The sequence below is a fragment of the Heterocephalus glaber genome, unplaced genomic scaffold (genome assembly GCF_053883595.1).
Source record: "Heterocephalus glaber isolate CG9 unplaced genomic scaffold, H.glaber_assembly_v1.0 deba00000347, whole genome shotgun sequence".
NCBI lineage: Eukaryota > Metazoa > Chordata > Mammalia > Rodentia > Bathyergidae > Heterocephalus > Heterocephalus glaber.
In genome coordinates, this window is record NW_028258143.1 from 4,451,972 (window position 1) to 4,473,388 (window position 21,417).

Consider the following 21,417-nt stretch of genomic DNA (forward strand, 5'->3'; position numbering starts at 1 on the left):
GATTTAGCTCAGTGGTTTCACTGCCCGCCTCGCAAGGAGAAGGACCCGAGTTCGATCCCCAGTACCAAAAAAAAAATTACATCTTTGAAATGAGTTAGAAAGTTTTGTTTGAAATTGCTTTAAAAATGAAATAGACACATTATCAATTGTATGTTTTGATCCTTATTTACACTTTCAGTTTCTCATACTAGAAAAAATATTCAGTATTTACACATGTGTTCTATTTATTTCACTTAAGAGTATGTGAATAGGAAGAAAAGGTGCAAAGGGGAAGTAGGAGGGGTAGAGGAAGGGAAAGAAGGGAATGGAATTAACATGAGAAAATGAAAAAATGGAAACAAAGTTTTTGTAAATAGAGAGGGGTGGAGGGGTTGAAGGGAGGGCAGGGGAATGGAAGGAAATAAGATATATTATGTAAAGGTACAAATCTCCAGTGATGAATGTCGTTATATTGTATAACTAAAATGTACCAATAAAATTAATTTTAAAAAAAATTGTTCAATATGAAAACAATTAAATCCTGATTAAACTATAAAAAAATGAAATAGTCTTTATACGTCCTCAGTTGAATTTTAAAGGCAAAAATGGAAATGTGCAAAATAATTTCTTTATCTTAAGTAAAATTTTACTCATTTATTTACTAGTTCCTCTTTGGCGGAAAAATAATCTACTGGTTTAGTTCTAAGGAAACTAATTACTTGTAATGTTTTTTAGGTAAAATCAATTCAGTAATTTTTTCTCTACATATCCTTTTATCTTTTGTCACCAAATTTTCTAAACTCAGGACCAGATGATAAATGATGAGTGCAAATGGATAAAGGTCAAGAAAATGAAGAGGGATTTTGAACAGAGGTATTAATTAAGGTTCTGGCATATCAGTGAAGACTCATGAACCACCCAAGGCTTTATAACAGGAAGAAGCTCTTATTTTCTCTGCACCTGATAGACCAACAAGAGAATCAAAAGCTGATCCTGGTGAAATGAATAGTTGCTGGTCATGGGGAGGAAGACAGTCCCTGCCCAAATTTAATCTTGGCAGAGTCTGATGGAATAGGATGAGGTGCCAAGTGTGTTGATAGGAAATTAAGTAAATAGCTTAATGGACTCCTCCATCCTTTCTTATCTCCTGCCACAGCTTCTTATAGTCCAAGCCAAAAATAATTTAGATCAAACAGAACCTACCTTATTGAGCTATCTTTACACGTAAGCCTCTAGGTACAAAGTGGGGCAGAAAGGACTAGATCTGGAAGGACAAGTGGGGAATGAAAGTTTAGTGCTCATTATTATCACATAGGATAGAGGTTTTCTTTGTCTTTGTAGTGGCAGCGTCTCTGGCCGATGCTGTGGCCTGTAATTCCCACTGAATTTTAATCATAGTCTCCTATCCCACTGCTCCAGGTTTGAGTCTGTGCCCTCTTGTCACTGGGAACATTTAAGCATCTGTTCCTTTCTCATAGCAATGACAAAGCCCTTAGCTATAAATGCACTTTCCTTGGGGTAAAGATGGTGGGACATCAATATTTGTTAAGTGTTTTCTTGTGTGTCTCTGAATATAAAAAATTGGGGGAAGCAGAAACATTCTCTGTCTTCCAACTCGCACCCTAACATTCCTTCCTGGAAATGTCTCCTTAGAAGTTCCAATACAGAAAATCAGAAGCTAATTCTTATGCAATTAGGTTTCTTGAACTATGGGTCTGTCATCACCCATCTCAGACCTGGTAGGCAGATTAGGTAATTCAGAACAGTGAGGAAGAGGTCAAGTCCTTCTTCATAGTCTTAAAATATTCTACTTTTCATGCTTTTGAAAAGTTCTCTCATTTCAAATCATATATCTTGACTTAATTTGGAATAAGAGATGCTTCATGTCAAATATTTTTCAAATTGTTTATGTTATAAAGTGTGCCCTTTGATTTTCGCAAAGAAAATAAAAATAGAAAACTTTGATACATCATCAAGCATTCTTTCAAACAACCCACTGATTCAAATTCAAAACAGTCTTGGTTTAAGATTGTAGTACAACTATGAGTCTTAAAAACAATCTAACATGATTCTTGGTTAGTTCATTTTTCTCCCTCACCAACAAACCCCCACCTGCCCAAATGACAGATAATACAGTTAAGGAGAAGAGATCAAGGAAACAAGAAAAATGATGGAAAGAAAATTAAATGTTATTACCATGCCATAAACATTCAAGCAAACATATTTACTTTGGAAATTTTTACTCTCAGCAATACAGTGTGGTAGACACATTGATATACACAATGCTCCTTAAAAAACATGTTTATTTTGTTAGATATTAATTCTGTAATAATGGAAGGAATCGGAATATGTCACCCTTTACTGGTAAACCAGTATTGTAAATTCAAAATTGAATCAATAATAGTATCTGCATATATCTTCTTTAGAATAGCACAAAATGCATGCCTGTGCCTCATAAATCTTATCAACACATTAGATTCAGTAGAGGCTTGGAACACAACAAAAATAATGTTGTTATAGTTTCACCTCTCTTGAGATCAACTCCACATTTATTCTACTTCAAAGTGATAGTCAAGAAAAGTTAAGTCAGAAATTATAGACTTTATTTGACTTGCCACACTCATAAAAACATAAGTTATAACTGTATTTGTAAAAGTGTATTTGGAGAATTAAAATGTTCTATTGAAATTATGTTTCTCAGAAGGGTAAAGAAAAGAAGGTCAAAGTGTATTTACATCTGAGCACCCAAAGGAGCGCAATGAATATCACACTTTCTGGTAAACAGAGCCAGGCAGGGCAACCCTTCTTAGGATTTTGCTATTCATTTCCCATTCCTTATCACCTTGACTACAGATCTTCTTTCTGTAATTATAAATAGTTAATGAGAAGTAACAAAAGTCATAAAAATGTAACAGTTCAGATACCTGCCTTTCAAATGTGGTACCGTAATGCTTAAGCTCAAAAGTAAGTTTTCTGTGGTTTGACTATTATAAATACAAACTCTTACAAATAGTTTAATTTTTAAGTTATCTGTAAATCATGAGATATTGTAGTTGATTTAAATCATATCTATGACAGAATTCATCAGCTTTGTGTCAGTTAATCAATTATTAAGTAATTATTATGCTGCATGTAGTTTCTTGTGGGATACCTAATATTTTCACTTTTTTTTTGCTACAGCAACAGAAAACAAGATAGCTTGCTCTTTAAGATTTAATCTTTTCTAAATGTAGTTCAATGGTTGATGTTTTTGGTAATTGTGCACAAACTATTTTATTCCAGCTACAACTGCCTCCGCCCCAAAGCAGCCAACCAATCATCAACTAAAACCAAAGACAAAAATGCCCACTGCATACAAGGCACTAAAAAAGTAAACAAATGGTACTGTGATGGTGTTTTCTACATGCTTTAGTAAGGACAATGCCATTCTGAAGCTAAATTGGAGATATTAGTTTTTTCAATATAAGTTAGTTATAGAAATACAAATATAGACACAATTATGTGTGTATCCAAACTCAGAAGTTTGCATATTAAATTATTTAATTTATATAGCAATCTGAAAGTGACAAAATCATAGTAATGGAAACTATATCATGAGTCATCAGGGGTGACAGATGAAAGAAGGATGTGGCTGGTAATTAAGATAAGAGATGTGCCTGTGTCCCTGTGTGTGAGTCTTGATAGTACCATTCTGAATGCTGATTGTAGGTTAGTTACTCTCTACAAGACACAAATTTTCATACATATGCTCTATCAGTACCCCCCCACACACACACTCACACACACATTCACAAACACACATGGAGTTTCTGCTAAATTTCAGTAGTCTCATATAAGTCTTTAGGTGAGTAATAATTTTGTACCAAGTCAATTTTATTATTTTGGCAATATACTTTGCGTATGTGAGATATTATAATTGGAGAAGTTAAGGTAAATAAATGTTCTATTTTGATGACTGTAAGTCTTCAGCTTTTACAAATGAAAATTTATTTTTAAAAGTGTTCTGCACAACTAGGATGGTGGCTCAGGCCTGTAATTCCTGTGAGTTGGAAGGGGGGAAACAGGGTAATTGTAAATTGGAGGCAAGCCTGGGTAACTTACTACTGCAGTTAGCTAAGTTAGTTAGAAATTATTGTAAGGCAGTTAGACAAACTTGGGCCTTCCAGCATAGAAAAAAACAATTGAGGCACATTCACTGGTTAGCATTATAAGAAGAGAAGGGGTATTGTCTACTTCCCCTAGAGATGAATAGCAGTGATTAATATTTTAAATAGACATCTCTCTGCCTAGCTCATTTTCTTTCCAGAAATTTCTTGTACATAACTTGTTTTCCCATTTGATACCCCTTTAATGAAGATTACCTGTGTGACTGTACTTGTAACTTTATCGGCTGGTCATGGTTTTGTCTCAACTTATGTCCACCTTGTAATTTTCCATTTAGTCTTAGGCTTTTGTCCCACTTTGTACCTGCCTCACCTCATGGGTTTACCCTATTAAACACCTTTGAAAAGTGGGGTAGACAGGCAACCCACTTTCTCCTAAAATAGAAGCTTTTTCTCAATAAATTTTTCCTACTCTTAACCTCCATTGTTCCTAGAATTCATTATTTGATTTTAGAGAACACGAACTCCCATTTCCGCCCTGTATCATTATTATATATGTCCCTGAATCAAAATAAAACAAAAGCTGAGAATATAGCTCAGTGGCAGAATACTTTAAAGCAAATAATAAAATAGAAATAAACTCAGAAATGACATAGATGTTAGAATTACCAGTAAATGCTATTAGTCCAGAATCAGAATAAACCATATTTTTCAGTGATTACCTATAAAATATAATATGCACAATTGGACTTAGAAAACTCTAAAAACAATACAAGGGAGTTAGAATGATTTATTTTCAGTCATTTTTTATATATCATTGGTGTCTTGCTTTTGTGTATATGTTTTCTTGTTATTATACTGCTCTATATTAATTATCAGGATAAAGCTATTATTGTATTCCATTAATTCTTATTCAGATTTGTCCACATTTGCCAATATTTTGGTCACTTTTAAGAACATACTTATCATCAGTCTATTGCTTCCATCTTGTTGTTGACCTTTTTATCATTCCTTCTTGCTCCTCTAATGGAAATCAGCTACCATGTTTTGAACTGCTATAGGGAGAGGGTCACATAACAAGGACCTGAAGGAGGTATCCAGGCAAAAGAAATGATGTCCTCAGTAACCTGAAAAGAATCAATTCTTCCAGCACCAGATGAGTGAATAATAGTGTCTGCTAAAAATTTAGTGATAACCCACCTGGACTATTTTCTTCCGAACTCTTCATAGGACTATGTGTATTACTTCATGGAATGTTTCATTTGGATCAATACATTAGGTTTGTGTAATGCACGTATCTTTGTTCTCTTAATGGATTCTTTTTTCTTTACTTTTTAAATTTTTATTTTTACATATACTAGCTCTCCACAGGGAATTTAACCATTATATAATGCAAATATGTGTTGCAAAATAAAAACTTTAAAAAATTAAATATACTGGCAGGGCAGGCATCTTCTTTTAGCAGATTCTATGTTCTTTTAGAGTCAGTGTTTATTTGTGTGTAAATGTATATAAAATACTTAGTATATTCTTGGTGTTTCAGAGAAAAAAATTGAGAGATAAAGATGGGCTGGAGTATAAGTCAGTGGTAGCGGTAGTGCTTGCTTAATATGCATGAGGCCCTGGATTTAATTTCCAGCTCTAGAAGAAACAATGAAAGAAAAGAACAAAGAAATAGAAAAAGATGGTACAGTATAAAAAGTAAATAAAAGCTTAAAGGAAGCCATCTCATGAAATTGAATGTAATGGAATGAGAGGACTTCAATTCTTATGTTAATTGAGTGGCTGTCATATTCTGTATAAAGTTATGAAAAATATAAAATATTTATGGGTTGAATAAATTAACCAGAGCCCCCTTTTAAGTATTTGTCTTTATCAGACACTGCATTACTCATGAAATATTTAGAATTCCCTTGGTATTAAAGAATCTGCTATTTAATGGAGGAGGTAGGAAAGTAAAGTCATAATTATATTTCAGTATGATTTGCAGTTATAGCGGATGCTAGACTCAAGGGAACCCCTAACACACAAGAAGATGAACCATTGGGAGTAGATGAGACTGCCGAGAACTTGGCTAGATGATGATATAAAATAGGGGAAAAGGGACATGAAACTATATGATAAAATCGAAGATATAATAAGTGTGAACGCAAGAAATCATGGATATTAAACTCTTACAGCTCCTATAATAGAACACTGGAGCAGAGTGTACTAAGATTATGGTAATAAGTGATAATAATGAAGTTATGAGGATGGATATCAGAAATGATATTGTACTATACACATTTTAAGGTTTGTAGAATTCATTCTGAAGTTTATTAAAGTCACTAAACAAAATGTTGTGTGATACCACTTACAGAATTGCTATTTACGTTGTGGTCCATGGGCAAGTAGAAAGGCCATCACTTGGGAGGCTGTCAGAAACACAATCATTAGTCCTACTCTAGGTCCACTGGATAAGAATCTCAAATTTACCAAATACTGACCAGATCACCAACGTTTGTGACTCCTAGCTATTAAGACATTATTTGTCCTTACTGAACCGTAAGTTTTCCTCTATTTCCTTGGCTAACTAGACCTCAATTTCAGCTGGCATGAATGCAATTTATCTTAAATCTATGCTGGTCCTCTCATTCTCTTTGCTATCCACCAGTTTGGGGAACCAAGTAGCCTAGCCAATGGTGCATGAAGAACAGCCAATGTTATTAATGAGAAAAGTGATTCTGTTTTTAAAGAAAAATGCTATCTATTGAGACATTGTCTGCAACTTCTTTACCTATTTGAAAAGTCAACCCAATGTTTAAGGTGACTTTGTGAGGTTGGAGGAATAGGAAGTTGCACAAAATCTATGTCCTTATAATGTTGCTGAGCATGGAATTAACAACACTGGAATCAATTTATTCCCAGACTCCTGTTGTGAGATAGCAGATGCCTTCCCTGTTTAAGCCATGTTGGATTGTGCATTTTACTTTCAGTTAAGTTCTCCTAACCGATACAAATGCTAAGTCTGATGAAGGGTCAGACTGTGTTATCAATAACCTCTGCTAGAACTTCATTCCTGTCCTTACAACTCTTTAAAACTTTTCAGAAAATGACGGGAGGTGACTTAAGATTGTTTCAGGTATGACCATTTGTAATTTTTATCTGCAAATTCTTTCATTTCTGGATTCCAAGGAATTTAATGTCTCTGGAGCTAGAGATATTTCAAGTCTTATCCCTAGCTTAAACATATCCGAGGTATCTATATTTCCTTCACTTCCACCAGCAGAATTTCTTAACATCTATTTGCCTCATCTCGACTGCCCACTTAGACTCTTTGCCCCAAATCCTCTGTGCTGAGTGTTGAAATGCCAGCTAAGCACTCTTACCACTGAGTTATACCTCAGCCCCTGTTGCCTACTTTTCTTACTGACTGGTGAAGAAATAATTTCTTTTTGCAAGAGCTTGTCTAAGACAGTCAGATGTCTTGCTTTAGAGATTCTGAGCTTCATCATGACATAATTATGTCAGGGTTTATTTCATGGCCCTCATCTTTGCAGAGTGCATAGAGGCTTTTAGTTTGGGACACGCAGCTGGGCTGAGTGGATTCAAGTGTGGTTTTGTGATGCACCCTAAACAATAGCTTATAGATACTAGCTATTGTGAAACGTTTACCCCAAGAAATTTGTTCCTTTCTTAGAGATATTTTTTATTCAAGGTCACAGTTTTATTTCCTGAAATCCAATTTCCATAAAATCTTCCAACTCATTGAATGTGTCTGTATATGTCTAGATTCCTGCTAAGTATCATGTTAAAAAAAAATCTTTCCCATGAATAGTGTAAATCCCTGCAGCTCAGGATATGGTGATGGACTCCTGTGAGTATGATCAGGTATTACTTGCCTAGGAATATTAAATACCACTAACAAAGAGTCTGCCTGTATGAACATACAAGAAAATTAGCCAAGCAGTCAGGAGACTCAAATGAGAGATAAAAATTAAATATGTGGCTTAGACATAGCATGGTGGTATCAAGAAGAGATGAAAGAATGAATATAGAGACAGAAGGAAGCAGAGAGGCCAGTTTGATTACTGCCATAAAACAGGAGAGGAATGATGATAGCCTGAATTAAAGCGGGGGTTGTAAGAGCTGCAGTTAAGAGTCCAACTTGAGACATTTTCATTATAAAATTAAACATAGAGTGTGAGAAAAAAGAAATCTAGCATGTTCCTAGATTTCATTCTGATCCATATAAACTTGTTCTCTTTTTCCCTGCTGTCACCAGAGGATTATGTTTTATTAAGAGATGCCAAGGGTTTAGCATTCCATACCAAGATAGACTTGACCTCATTAACCCAATGTACACTGTGTGAGATCAAAATAAATTATAGCCACACTAAGGGATAAGTTTGTATCCCTAAATAAAATGCCACAACAAAACTAAATAAATGTAATGCCTTCTGCCTGTCCTTTCTACATTATTTGGTTTTCAAGGTAATATTTATTTGCAAGGGAATGCTAACATACTTTCATATAAGTATTTACTGCCAGCACATACTTATGCCCTCTTAACCTGTAATAGGGAAAAAAGAAAGTTGTGGCAGCAATGAAAATATACATAATTTGTATACCAGTTACATGTGAATTTTGTAGGCCAAATATACTATCCATAGATATAAGAACCTTTCCAAACTATTTCAAGAGCTAGGAGCATTTATGCTCTCACAAACAAGTCAGTTTAAGTTTTCACAGTGCAAAAGAGTCTCATTTCTTTCCTACAGCTGTGCAGTGAAGTAAGCAATTATGTCTGTTTGGAAATACAAAGGGAAAAGAGATTTCAAACCTTCCAGCTGATCATGAAATTGGTTGGTATTCGTATGCTCACCTCCAGGTGCCTTTCTTGGTAGTTGTAGATGGTGCTCAGTCTTATTTCTTAAAGAAAAAAACATATCTACGACTTTAAATGCTGGTGATGCCTGCTGCTTATAATTCCTCTAGCACAACACAATTTTAAGAAAAAGAGTCACTTTAAAATGTGAGAATTATTCTTGAATGAGATAGAAATTAATAGCTGGTGGAATTTTGGTAATTGTTGCTTCACACTCAATTTGTGCTGATGGTAGAATCCATAATGCTTTGAAAAGATTTTTAGTTACAATGAAGACATTCACATAGACCATTTTTCTCCCACTAATGATGAGTTTACCAGTGAGCTTGTTATTTTTCCTCTTTAGGTCGTGACACTTTGACCTGGTCATTCCTAAAATGTATTTGTTATGAGGCAAATCCAAAAGAAGTTTTGTAACATGGCCCTGAGTTTGACCTATGGGACTGGAAGAATTTTTGCCATTCTTGTCATTTAAAGTGAATCAAATCAAATATAAAACAGTATATTCACTAATGTACTTATTTAGTCAGTCATTAAAATAGTGCTACCAAATGCTGGAATATTTTTAAACATATGTAGCACAATCTTCAGAAAGCTCGGTGATTTTATATTATAAATGGTATTATTTATGCGCAGCTTTAATTTTCAGAAATGGGATATTCCTTTTTCCGCAATGCTTTTAAAGGTTTTAAGGATAGTTGAATATCTGTTGTTTCTTATTTGACAGTGAGAGCAAATCTTCCCTACAGGAAACTCAGAGGTCTAGTCTCCTTTGGGCAAATCTCTATGGAGAGGGGAATGGTGACTGGCAGCAGCTGACCTGAATGCTTGCATTCTTTCAGTCTCCAGTTCCTGAACAGAGATATTCCCGCCTGAATGTGAAACACTGAGTACTTCAGAAGTGCCAGAGGTGACAGTTGTGATGGGAATTGGCTTTTGAGAAATAGCTTGACCCCCAGAGAATGCAAAGAAAGCATATTATGTGTCTACCCTTGTAAAACGTACCTTTCTAATTCTTTCCGTGTTGATAGATTTGTGTCTCTGGACTTTTTGCTGGTAGCTTCCCCATTGCCCTTCAGTATCCCAAGTGGGAGAAAAAAGAAACTTCCTACTTTTCTCTCTTATTAGCACATTAGATATGCCCAGTGTTCTACTTCTGGGTTATACACAAGTTCTGCCTTGGGCATCAGTCACATCAGCCTCCAGTAACTACAGCTAATGAAAGCAACCCCAGGATGCCTCTCATTATCCACACTGTTCTCTGCTGCCCTCAGTGCCCTGGGAAAAGCCTGGCCAGAAGCTATGATGTCACAGAAAGATTCTGTCCTAAAATTACCAGAAGCAGTAGTGTCATTTTCATCACTATTTAAATTGCCACCAGACACCAGGGTTGGACTAATTATTTTATTTTTATTATATGAGGACATTCACCTTTGGTGGTGGTTCATAAGGTCGTGAACAAGCTTAAGTGTTGTGCTCTTGGCTCACAGAGTAAGCAGGTCTTAAAGGTAAAATATAAATTAAGATGTGTCAGGGAGTATTGGATTTTTTGGTAAAATCTAAATGAGATCATAAATAAAAGAAGAAATTCAATGCCTTAGACATTACAGATAAATGCCTCTATAGATATTATTTTCCAATTACATTCAGATAAATAGTATGTAAAAATTGGTTCTTTTGTGTATAAAAAACTTTATTTAGCTTTGCTCTGGGTTAATTCCATATTCATTCTCTCTCTCTCTCTCTCTCTCTCTCTCTCTCTCTCTCTCCCAACATCTGAACACCTGTTAATAGCCTGTTATTGATCAATATGACAACTCATGACCAAAGTAGTACAAACCTTCTATTATGCTGATAGTACTTGAGGCAATACTTGGAGCAATTTTATGTTTCCCTCAATTTATGATCAATTGAGATATTGGAAAATGAGACATGAGATTCTTCCCTATTTATTAAACAATAAAGAGCATGTAATTAATAAATTTGTGACAGACACAGACTCCTCCAAAGTTACAATAATGTTTGGCATATGAACTAATTAAAGAAGCTATTTAAATACAAAATGACTAATAAAATCTTGTCCTGGTAGCAGTGACTGTTGGTGAAGATTTCCACATTAGAAGCAAACAGAAATGATTACACAAGCACTCTATGTTATAAATAAAATAACGACAACCTTCCTGGCATCCTGAATATGCCCACTCTCTATGCTCAGAAACTTATGTTATTTTACATGACAAATGATTTTAAATGTGATGTGATGGGTGGGAGAAATTGTCCCAGATTATCTGGTTGGCCTAGTCGTCATATGATTCCTTAAAAATGGATAATTTACCCTGGCTAAGTAAAAAAGGTGAAGAGTAAAGAATGAGGAAGCTAGATGCAAGGTGAGAAAAGGACTGGACTGCAATTAATAGCTTTAAAAATGGAGAAAGGAGAGGATTAGCCAAGGAATCCTGCTGGCCTCTCAAGCTGCTAACAAGCTGCTGACAGCCAGCAAGAAAATGAGGATCTAAATCTTACAACAAACAGAAATTGAACTGTGCCAAGATCCCATATGACCAAGGAAATAAATTCAATACCCTAAAATCTTTAAAATTGAGAATGAAGCTTTATTGTCACCTTCACTTTAGCCCAGTTTTTGGACTTCTAGTATACCAAAACATTAGATAATACATACGTGTGATTTAATCCAATAAATGTGTGGTGATTCATCAAAGCAACTAAGGAGGATTTAGTATACATCATGATATACCAGGCATCTACTTATATCATCTATCTATCTAAATGACTGCATCTATCATCAATATTTTTGATGGTACTTGCTAATGCATAAAATATGGCATCCTAAATATATGTTAGAAATTTTTTAGCAGCAAGGGCTGTAGGAGAGGAGAGAGCCAGGAGGTAGGTCTCTTGCTTCTTTCTACATTTCAAATACAATAGTTATCTTCTAAAGCTTCATTTGCATAAGGAACCATTATACTCATAAGATTCTTAAAACCCCCATTATATTGCATTTTTCTCTTATTAAAATGAGTAAAAAAACCAGAAAATAAGACTTTTGATTCTAATGATGAGAAATACAGGTTTCATAATCTTTATTGACCCAGGACAAAGGTGGAAATAATTAGCTGAAATAGAAAGGATTTTGACTCCAATAGATGCTCCTTAGGCCTAAGCCTCTCAACTCTGTGAAGGGAAAGAAAGAGTAAGAAAACTTATGAAATCTTTGAAATATATCAGCAAAGACCACATCTGAACTGTGATGTGCAAGTGGAGATTTTAAAATATTTTAAGCTCTTGGGAGGACTATCTCCTTTCTTACAACATGCAAACCATATGGCTTAGGAATTTAAGTCGAGCACATTTCCAGCATAATAATGTGCACAAGAGACTTCTAAAGGAAGCTGTGTCAGTGCAAAATGAGGTTTTCAGGAAATCATTGAAAAGGGGACATCAGAGAGCTAACTAGGGCCGCTGAGATAAATAGGGTCAGGCAATAGAGAATGTGCTCTGGATCACAAGTAATTTTTCAGTTTTTGCAACATCCCTGTCTCTGTTGAAGAGAGAAATCCAGGGCTCATGACTCAGTGGTATGATGATATTATATTCCATCAACAATCTTTGATAAAACTAACTTTCCTATGTAGATCATTCTGTAGGATTGAAGATGCTGATAAGTCTCAGCTAGACACAATCATCTCCATTCTCACTGTAAATAGATAACTTCTTTTTCTCTCCTCCAGACAGAAGAAAGACAGCAAGGAGGAAATAAAGAAATATAAAAATAAATGTAATTATATAGATTTGTAGATAGGTGTAGATATTTATATGCATAAAAAATATGCATATAAATATGTAAAGATTTGTTGATAATTAAACATATATTACTCCTGTTTTTGTCACTTGGCATACCATGAGAGAAGTAAGCCCTCATGACCTAAGGAAGGCATCCATTGACTGTTAAGAATCAACTTGGCAGGGCCAGGGATTTAGCTCAGTGGTTCCACCGCCTGCCTTGCAAGCGCAAGGTCCCGAGTTCGATCCCTGGTACAAAAAAAAAAAAAAAAAGAATCAACTTGTCACCAGTGCTTCTAAAATGGTACTCATTGAAACAATAATCATTTAAGAGGTGGGGGTGGGGGGCTGGCCACTGGGTGTGCGATTGTCTGGGGTGGCCTGGGGCAGCCCCAGACCGGCTGACCTACTGCCAGCAAAGATGAGAGTTGCCAGGAGGCCATCATGGTGGTGTTGGAGAGCCAGCTCAAGAAGATGGTGTCTAAGTACAAATACAGAGACCTAACTGTATGTGAAACTGTCAATGTTATCACTCTCTACAAAGATCTCAAATCTGTATTGGATTCATATGTTTTTAATGATGGCAGTTCTAGGGAATTAATGAACCTCACTAGAACAATTCCTGTGCTTTACAGAGGTAATACATATAATATTCCAATATGCCTATGGCTGCTGGACACATACCCATATAACCTCCCATCTGTTTTGTTAAGCCCACTAGTTCAATGACTGTTAAAACAGGAAAGCATGTTGATGCAAATGGGAAAAAATATCTCCCTTACCTGCATGAATGGAAACATCCTGAGTCAGACTGGCTGGGGCTTATTCAGGTCATGATTGCGGTGTTTGGATATAAACCTCCAGTCTTCTCTTGTCCTACTGTTTCAGCATCCTATCCACCACACCAGGCAACAGGGCCACCAAATACCTCCTACATGCCAGGCATGCCCAGTGGAATCTCCGCATGCCCACCTGGATATCCTCCTAATCCCAGTGGTTACCCACGCTGTCCTTACCCAGCTGGTGGTCCATACACTGCCACAACAAGCTCCCAGTACCCCTCCCAGCCTCCTGTGACCACCGTTGGTCCCAGCAGAGACGGAACCTTCAGCGAGGACACCATCTGGGCCTCTCATTTCAGCAGTCAGTGACAAACTAAGGTGGCAAATGAAGGAAGAAATGGATCGTGCCCAGGCGGAGCTTAATGCCTTAAAATGAACATAGGAAGACCTGAAGAAAGGTCTCCAGAAACTGGAAGAGATGGTCACCCGCTTAGATCAAGAAGTACCTGAAGTGGATAAAAACACAGAACTTTTGAAAAAGAAGGATGAAGAACTCAGTTCTGCTCTGGAGAAAATGGAAAATCAATCTGAAAACAATGATATTGATGAAGTTATCATTCCCCCAGCCCCACTATATAAACAGATTCTCAATCTATATGCAGAGGAAAATGCTATTGAAGACATTATCTTTTACCTGGGAGAAGCCTTGAGGGGGAAGTCATAGACCTGCATATCTTCCTGAAGCATGTACATCTTCTGTCCAGTAAACAGTTCCAGCTGAGGGCACTAATGCAAAAAGCAAGAAAGACTGTGATCTTAGTGACCTCTACTGACTTCTGACACCAGCTGGAGATTGATGTCTTCTAGATCATTCTTTTCTTCTCTTCCTTTCTCTTATCAGTAGGTGCCTGGAATAAGTTATCGCAGTTTATCATTCAAGTGTAAAATATTTTGAATCAATAATACATTTTCTGTTTTCTTTGGGCAAAGACTGGCTTTTATTAATGTACTTTCTATCCTCTGTAAACTTTTTGTGCTGAATGTTGGGACTGACTATGCTAAATAAAATTTGTTGCATTAAAAAAAATCACTCAAAACTTCACCTATATTCTGTGGTTCAATGTGAAACTCCATCTGAGAAGAAATTCCAATTAAGATTGATTGGCATGAGTTCATCTGCTCCTCAGATATCTCAAATTTCTTAGTCTGAAAACCTGATGACCAGTCCCAGGATGAGGTGCTTATATTCACTATTTTCAGTTCTAGAGATGGATGCAGGATCTTGCACATGTGAGGCAAGTGCTCTACTACTGAGCTATAGCTCCATCCTAGCTTATACTAAATTTTTATGTGAGCATCCAGTTAGTTTTTTTATATATGTAACTCAGTTTCCTCTCCATTTATAGATAATTCCTGACTTAGGATGGCTTTTGATTTTATGATACTATGAAGCTGATACATATTTGTGGGGGGCCTTGCCCCCCCCCGCTGGAATTCTTGAGTGCCTATTACGGACATGCCCGGGCTTGTTGCAGATCTACCCGGCAACAAGGAAGTAGCCCCAGTACACTCCTCTTGCTCCTCCCCTCTCGCCCTACGGTATATATGTTGTAGCAGCTTCCGCAATAAACGAGACTTGATCAGAAACCTGTCTTGTCTCCATCTCTGGTGTCTCCTGTCCCCTCTCATCCTCGCTCCCCCTCTAGGGTCTCCGTTGACTTACCCGCGGGCCGGGACAAGTGGCGCCCAACGTGGGGCCCGAGAATGGGGGATCCAGTGAAGGACGCTGCTTCAGGATTATTATGCCGCTTGCGGACCTGGAAAGGTCCCGATTGTGGCGTTCTCTTATTGGAATTTGATCAATGATATTATTTCCCAAAAAACGAGGGACCCACTGGTGGCTCAAGCTATCCAGGTTGGAGAGATAGCCCTCCGCACTGGTGAAAATCCAATGCCTCCAGGCGGCTCCGACCCAGTCTCCCCGGACGCCACTATGGTGCCGGGACCCAGGCCCGTCAAGGCCACGACTTCCTCGCCAGACGAGAGAGAGGACTTGATGTCCTTTGACAGTGATGATGATCCCGCCCCCGATGGACGTAACGCTCCCTCAGACCAATCCCAGACGGCCACGATCCCTGCCAAGCCCTATAAGGCAAAGCTTCGCCGGACCCCCACTTCCTCTCCCTCCACCCCTGTTTCCGAAGCAGCCCTGCCCCTGCAGGAGGTTCCGCCCCTATATCCCTCCCTTCAAGCCTATCGCTGCCCGCCTCCACCCCCAGATCCGCCCCAAAATGGCTCCTTACATTCCTCCGGGCCCCAACACTCCCGCTCTGGCATATCCTGTTGTTGATCCCCAAAAGGAACTCCGGGACAAAATAGATTTCCTCAAAGAACAGATAAGGTTAGAAAAGGAACATCAAGAACTTATTACCCAGCTTGAAGGTTTAAGAACAGGCAAGGCCCATGAAAATGTCCCTAGAGAAGACACCCTTAAGCCACGACCCCCCATTAGAGGGGCGACCCCCAGGGTGCCATCTGGATTAAGGGCACCCCTAGAACTTGAACCTGTGGAAGCCTTCCCTGTAACTGAGACTGCTGACGCACAGGGTCAGGCATGGAGACACCATAGCGGCTTTGATTTCAAGGTTATTAAAGAGCTTAAAATGGCTGCGGCTCAATACGGGGCCACTGCACCTTACACCATGGCTATTTTAGAATCGGTGGCAGAAAATTGGCTCACCCCAATTGATTGGCAGACCCTGGCCCGCACCACCCTTTCAGGAGGTGATTATTTGTTATGGAAATCTGAATATGTTGAAAATTGCTGAGAAACTGCTAGGCGCAATGCTCAGGCGGGGAATGGATGGGTGCTTGACATGCTCCTTGGGGAGGGGGCCTACGCCGCTACGACCAACAGATGCAATTTGATGCGGGGTTGTATGCCCAGATTCAGACCGCAGCCACTAGGGCCTGGAGAAAACTCCCCTCCAAAGGAGACGTAAGTGCCTCCCTCACTAATATCGGGCAGGGGCCAGACGAGCCGTTTGCGGACTTTGTCCACCGCCTTCTCACGGCGGCAGGCCGGATTTTTGGGAGCGCGGAGACGGGGACAGATTTCGTTAAACAGCTTGCTTTTGAGAACGCCAACACCGCCTGTCAGGCCGCTATCTGCCCCTATAAAAAGAAAACTGACCTTTCCGGCTACATTCGCCTTTGCTCTGAGATTGGGGCCGCCTACCAACAGGGCCTTGCCATGGCAGCTGCCATGCAAGGCTTCACAGTCAAACAATTCCTGCAGCGCCACGTCGGCAATAAGTGCTTCCAGTGTGGGGCCACCGGCCATTTTGCTAGAGAATGACCGACCTCTAAAATGCAGGGCCCCAATGCTCTGCCCCCAGGGCCCTGCCCCCCGATGCAATCGAGGGAGGCATTGGGCGAGTGAGTGCCGATCCAAGACTGATGCCCAGGGCTGGCCCCTCCCCCCTCCCCAGGGTTCGAACTCAGGAAACGGGAGGGGGGGCCAGCCCCGGGCCCCCAATTCCAAACAAATTTACGAGGCGCTCAATTTTGCTCCAGTAAACAGCAATCCATTTCAGACCTCGTCAGAGCCACAAAAGGAAGTGCCGGATTGGACCTCAGTGCCACCACCCACACAGTATTGACCCCAGAAATGGGAGTCCAGGCCCTCGCCACAGGAATTTTTGGACCCCTCCCTAATGAGACTTTTGGCCTCGTAGTAGGCAGAAGCAGCACCACCATGAGTGGACTGTTGGTATACCCAGGAGTGATTGATAACGACTACTCCGGGGAAATTAAAGTTATGGTTTCTTCCCCCAAAGTTATTAACACCATTCAATCAGGCCAAAGATTTTCTCAATTGTTACTCCTTCCCCTTCTCTCTACCTCTAATAAGGCTCTTAACAATGCCCGAGGCAGCCAGGGATTCAACTCATCCAATGTCTACTGGTCCGAGATACTTTCAGCACAAAGGCCTCTCATGACCTTGTGGTTAGATGGGAGACAGTTTTCTGGATTGGTAGACACTGGGGCTGACATAACTATCATAAAGGGAGAAGACTGGCCTCGGGCGTGGCCATTAAAGGACACCCTCACCCATCTCAGGGGTATAGGTCAAAGTCAAAATCCTAAACAAAGTGCCAAAGATCTGACCTGGAGGGACCACGATGGTAATCAGGGCACCATTCAACCTTATATCATCTCCGGGTTGCCTGTCAATCTATGGGGGAGAGACCTATTATCACAAATGGGGCTAATTATTTCCAGCCCCAATGAAATTGTCACTATGCAGATGTTTAAAAATGGGTACATTCCAGGAACAGGGTTAGGAAAACACCCTACAAGCCTTACTCACCCCATTGAGCCCGTCCCTCAGCCCCCTCGAGCAGGGTTAGGCCATTTTCCATAGGGGTCATTGACACTCCTGCGGTCCATGCTGAAAAGATCACCTGGCTCTCAGATGATCCAGTATGGGTCGATCAGTGGCCCCTTTCCAAGGAAAAGTTATTAGCAGCTCAACAGCTGGTGCAGGAACAGCTTCATGCTGGCCATATCATTCCTAGCCATTCCCCTTGGAATACTCCCATTTTTGTCATTAAAAAACGGTCGGGAAAATGGAGGCTCTTGCAAGATCTCAGAGCAGTCAACAAAACCATGGTACTTATGGGAGCCTTACAACCCGGTCTTCCCTCACCGGTAGCCATCCCCCTTGAATACTATAAGGTTGTCATTGATCTAAAAGACTGTTTTTTCACCATTCCCTTACATCCCGCTGATCAAAAACGCTTCGCATTTAGCCTTCCGGCGACCAATTTCTGTGCCCCAATGCAGCGCTTTCAATGGCTAGTGCTGCCCCAAGGCATGGCCAATAGTCCCACCCTGTGTCAGTCATTTGTAGCCACAGCTCTCCAATCCACCCGAGACAATTGGCCTCAAATGTATATTATCCATTACATGGATGATATCCTCGTGGCTGGACAATTAGGAAGTGAGGTTTTAGCTTGTTATGCTGACCTTCGGCGGGCCCTTGAATCTCGTGGCCTCCAGATTGCCCCTGATAAGGTTCAACTAAAAGACCCTTACAGTTACCTCGGATTTCAGATGAAGGGACGTCGCATTTCCTCCCAAAAGCTTACCTTATGACTGGACAATCTTAAAACTCTGAATGACTTCCAAAAATTGCTCGGAGACATTAATTGGCTTATGCCCTATTTAAAACTCACCAAACATGACCTGAAGCCTCTCTATGATACCCTACAAGGTGATAGCCACCCCACTTCACCTCGGGAGCTCACTGCCGAGGGGTGCAAAGCCATTAGCACGGTAGAACAAGCCATCCAAAATCAAACAATTACCTTTATAGATTATAACTCTCCTTTACAGTATATCATGTGCAAAACCTCTCTTTCTCCCACTGCTGTCTTTTGGCAAACCGCTCCCCTTTTGTGGGTTCATCTCCCAGTTTCCCCTAAGCGGGTCTTTTATCCCTATTATGTTGCAGTTGCAGACCTGGTTATTTTAGGCAGAGACCATGGAAAGATGTACTTTGGAAAAGAACCTGATGTCATTATCCAACCCTACCCTAAAGATCAGATCGATTGGCTTATGCAGACTACCGATTCCTGGCCAATTGCTCTCGCTTCTTATTCAGGGTTACTGGACAATCACTATCCTCCCAACAAACTCATTGACTTTGCCGACAGACATGACTTCATTTTCCCGAAAGTCACTTCTTGTTCTCCTCTGCCAGAAACCCTATCCGTTTTTACAGATGGTTCTTCCACCGGGATGGCTGCCTATGTGTGGGACGATAACATTGTCCAGTTCCAAACCACCCACTCTTCGGCCCAATTAACTGAGCTACAGGCAGTCATAGCGGTCTTTTCTGCATTCCCTGCCCGAGCTTTTAATCTCTTTACTGACAGTGCTTACATTGCTCAATCTGTCCCCTTATTAGAGACATGCGGACTGATCAAACTTGCTTCTCAGACTGGTGGTCTTTTCCTCCAATTACAAGATCTAATCAGAAAAAAATCCAAATCCTTTTTCATTGGGCACCTTCGTGCCCACTCTAACCTACCTGGCCCACTTGCAGAGGGCAACCGCTTAGCAGACCTAGCCACAAGACCGCAGGCTTTTGCCTGTTCAATAAATGCTGATGCCCCCATTCCGATTGACCAGGCACGGAAGGCACACCAATTACATCATCTTAATGCTCACACACTTCGCCTTATGTATAAGCTTACTAGAGAACAAGCTAGACAAATTGTTAAGGCCTGCCCTACGTGCACTCTTCATCTTCCTACACCTCATCTGGGAGTTAATCCTCGTGGCTTAATTCCAAATGCCCTATGGCAAATGGACGTCACACACTACCCTGAATTTGGCATTCTTAAATATATACATGTCAACATTGATACCTGTAGTGGATTCATATTTGCCACCCTGCAGTCTGGGGAAGCTACTAAACATGTCATCGCTCATCTCCTCATTGCCTTCTCAGTACTGGGATGTCCACAACAAATTAAAACAGACAATGGTCCAGGCTATACCAGCTCTGGCTTCTCAAAGTTTTGCAAACAATTTGAAATAACACACATAACGGGAATCCCATATAATCCTCAGGGACAAGGCATTATAGAAAGGGCTAATCTCACACTCAAAATTACTTTAGACAAAATAAAAAAGGGGGAATGGTACCCTACCAAGGGGTCTCCTAGAAACCTGATATCACATACACTATTTATTCTTAACTTCTTAAATTTGGATGCCAAAGGTTTATTTGCAGCCAATCATTTCTGGCAACCAGAGACGCAACGACAATTTGCCTCGGTGATGTGGAAAGACCCCCTGGACCACTCATGGCACGGGCCCGATCCTGTACTTATCTGGGGCCGAGGATCGGTGTGTATTTACTCCAAGGAAATGAAGTCAGCCAGGTGGCTCCCAGAACGCCTAGTAAAACAAGTTGATAGGCGTGCTGATGATGCCGATGACCTGACGTTGTCCAATCTTAACCAGTTAACAATGGCGCCTACAATTACAATCTAATAATCATCAAGAGTATAGTATAATTCAATTTGGCTAGTTGTGTTTGGGTGCACCCTAGTTTTATACGCTGTCTTATATGTTTGTCTATTGTCTGTTGTTTGTGTTCGTACAGTTGAGCTCAATATGTTCCTTCCTCTTCAAAGGATATTCGCCTATTGTTAAATTGACTTATAGATAATATTATTAAACTAAAGACATGCTTTTCTTCCCAGGTTGTTAATTGATCAAAGTACCACTGAAATTTATTTTATGAAAGTGATGTGCATTGTCACCCACATGCAACAATCAAATTGCAATTAACAGTTATAAAATAAAAAGATATATATTCTTAATTGTTTGTCAAAACGATTATAGATGGGAACTCCCTTTGATGAATATAGAAGTGGCCACCCAGAAAATGATTATTCTGGTCTTAATTCATTAAAGGGACCCCCTAGTAAATTTTATATTATATAATCTTATGGGAGACATATCACAATGAATATTATCTAAATATGTTATAAATTGATTGTATTGGTTGTCCTTGATATTTAAGCACTGAATATGTTGTTACAAAACGTTCATATTGGTTAAGTTCTGAATATGTTATTGTAGCATGTCCACATTGGTTATCTTCAAAAGCTTAATCAGGGTAGCTTAACTCTCTTATTCACAGTCTAGCCTTAAATGAACATTGCTGTTTTTATGCCAACAAATCTGGGATCGTCAGGGGAAAAATTCGCGAACTTCAAGAAGATTTGAACAGAAGATGACAAGAACTCATACAAAATCCCCTTTGGACTGGCCTCAATGGTTTTCTCCCCTATCTCCTCCCTTT

The 21,417-nt window shown here is 39.5% G+C and overlaps 1 pseudogene; it reads left to right on the plus strand.

Annotated features, from left to right (window-relative positions):
• The first annotated feature begins 13,039 nt into the window (after positions 1-13,039).
• Positions 13,040-15,319, plus strand: LOC101709418 (tumor susceptibility gene 101 protein pseudogene; annotated as a pseudogene).
• Positions 15,320-21,417: the final 6,098 nt, after the last annotated feature.